This window comes from Conger conger, chromosome 13 (genome assembly GCF_963514075.1).
Source record: "Conger conger chromosome 13, fConCon1.1, whole genome shotgun sequence".
NCBI lineage: Eukaryota > Metazoa > Chordata > Actinopteri > Anguilliformes > Congridae > Conger > Conger conger.
The window spans coordinates 1,430,677-1,432,906 of NC_083772.1; the positions used below are offsets into that span (position 1 = coordinate 1,430,677).

The 2,230-nt window shown below is 40.0% G+C and overlaps 1 protein-coding gene across 2 annotated transcripts in view; it reads right to left on the bottom strand.

Moving 5' to 3' along the window:
- Positions 1-201: 201 nt before the first annotated feature.
- The window catches only part of rabgef1l (RAB guanine nucleotide exchange factor (GEF) 1, like), a 13,276-nt gene continuing 11,247 nt past the window's right edge, over positions 202-2,230 (bottom strand). For both annotated transcript variants that reach the window (XM_061218266.1, XM_061218265.1), the window contains one exon: positions 202-2,230. This exon is cut by the window's right edge and continues 932 nt beyond it. The gene's annotated coding sequence lies outside the window, so the exon portion shown is untranslated.

Genomic DNA, 2,230 nt, shown 5'->3' on the forward strand with positions numbered 1-2,230 from the left:
TTTACTTATTTATTTTATGAGACACTGCCCATCCATTTACCGTGGAAATAAAAAAAAAAGGTCCCAAACACAAGACAGAATAAGAATATCATTAATTTTGCTTAATGCCTCATATCCGGTTAAAGACGCACTGACCGAGGAGACAGGAGCTGCCCACACCTGGTCAGAGCAAGAAAAGCATTTCAACTGAAAAGAGGATGATTCAGTGAACTTTCGTTTAATACAGAAAAGTACTACTTGCCAAGAAAACATTTTTCCAGGAAAATCACAATTTACAATCATAAGAAATGACACTTGAACATTTCCACACTGAGAAATTGCTCCCTTTGCTCCCGTCTTGCAGAAACACTTCATTGACCAGAGTGGTTTTAAATCACTGTGATGCATATAGTTTGCCTTAGCAAAACACGTGATTGTTTAGTTAAATTACAAGCATGGATTTTGTTTGCTTGTAACAGAAATGAACTCAGCGACGGCAGAAACACTGGGGATTTTCACGTTCAGGCTTTATATGCCGCTACATATTTAGCATTCAGGCAAAATAAGCCGTAGGAACACTTCGGGGTAGGAAAAAGGCAAGCGGAGCGGCCTCGTCATGTGGGGGAATCTCATCAGATCAGAGATGCACTCTGAGACCCAGCCAGAGAAACTGAGCTGCTCCAGCCTGCTCGACCAAATAAGCGTTTATTCTGTGTGAATGAAACACGGCAGTCTCTTCCTTCATAGACACGCGGTGATTCCCACCACATAACAGAGGTTTCTTCATTAAGATTCAGTTAAAATAACACAGTCCATGAAAACTATAAAAACCCATCTCACTACTTCCATAAGGTACATTTGCATACATACACCATAACACATTTAGACATCAAGTATGAGGGCACAAATGTACACTTTTTTACAAAGATACCCAAAGCCATTCATCTCCGGATGTCCTGTACAGTACCGTGAATTAAATACACAGCAAAAACAGTCAGGTTACGCCAAGACTTTGAGAAAATGAAATGCCAAATGATTCACAAATGAAGTAAATTCAGGTGTACTGCACATGCCTGTTAATGATGTGAGATGAGTGTTCTGGCACAAAATGGCTGCTGTTGCATCACCCAGGTGGGTGCTACATGTAGGTGATGTCACCCGGCTGGTGAGCGCTGTATAAATGCAATTAATTATTATTATTATTATTATTATTATTATTATTATTATTATTATTATGAATTACAATAATAATGTTGTGGCCCTGCATTGCCCGTGAGATTGAAGAGGGTCTGGGATCTGTCCTCCCGGACCAGTGCATCTCCCACACAGGCCAATCTGAAAGATTCAGGCAAATAATTTATGGCACAAAACTGATATTTTAGAAACGAAAGCAACCAACTTCCTCTCGCAGTGTATCGTTTCCCCAGCCAAACACGGCGATAATGGCATTTTAATAGATTATTTGGCCAAACTGTGCAATAAGGGTACTCAAACTGGCATTAAGTAACGCAGCTGTTAATATGAACTAATTGATGTACAAATACATTAAGCATGAAATTACACTTTCATTAGACAATGAATTTGTTAACAGCTAACTAATGTATTACTATACTCATACATTAGCACACCATCGGATACATTTATCATTAAATTAACAAATACATGGACAGTTTTGTTCATTCCAATATGAATTGGCATTAACTAATGCAGTTATATGAATTACCCCATTCAGACCCATATGGCACTCTCAACATAATGCCTTTTCAATCAATCAAAATGACTGCTACATTATTGTTTTGATCACCTATTAAAACCCTACTAAATTCGTAACGTCCTCAATTTTCTCAACCAAAGCAAAAACCACCCTGGGATTTGGGTGTTTGGGTGAAGCCACTTCTAGGCTTGGTACAGAAAGGGCTAATGATGCACATGCACAGCTGTACAGAATAATTTCTCTGTAGAAAAAAACTACTTTAGTCAATGGCAATTAATGTAACCTTACTGTACAATGTTGCAGAGTACGTTTGGCACGGCCGATTGGCTCTTGCAACACAAGAGAAGCTGAGTTCAGTGGAAGAATTGCGGCAGGGGCAGAATCAAGGTGCCCCCATTACCCCACGCTGTTGCCCCAGCGTTGCCCCAGCATTACCCACAGCCCATGAAGCACACTCCTAAGGACTATGCTGCACAAACACTACAGAGACCAACACCAGCCATGCCTCCACACGCAACTGATATCAAAAACATGACT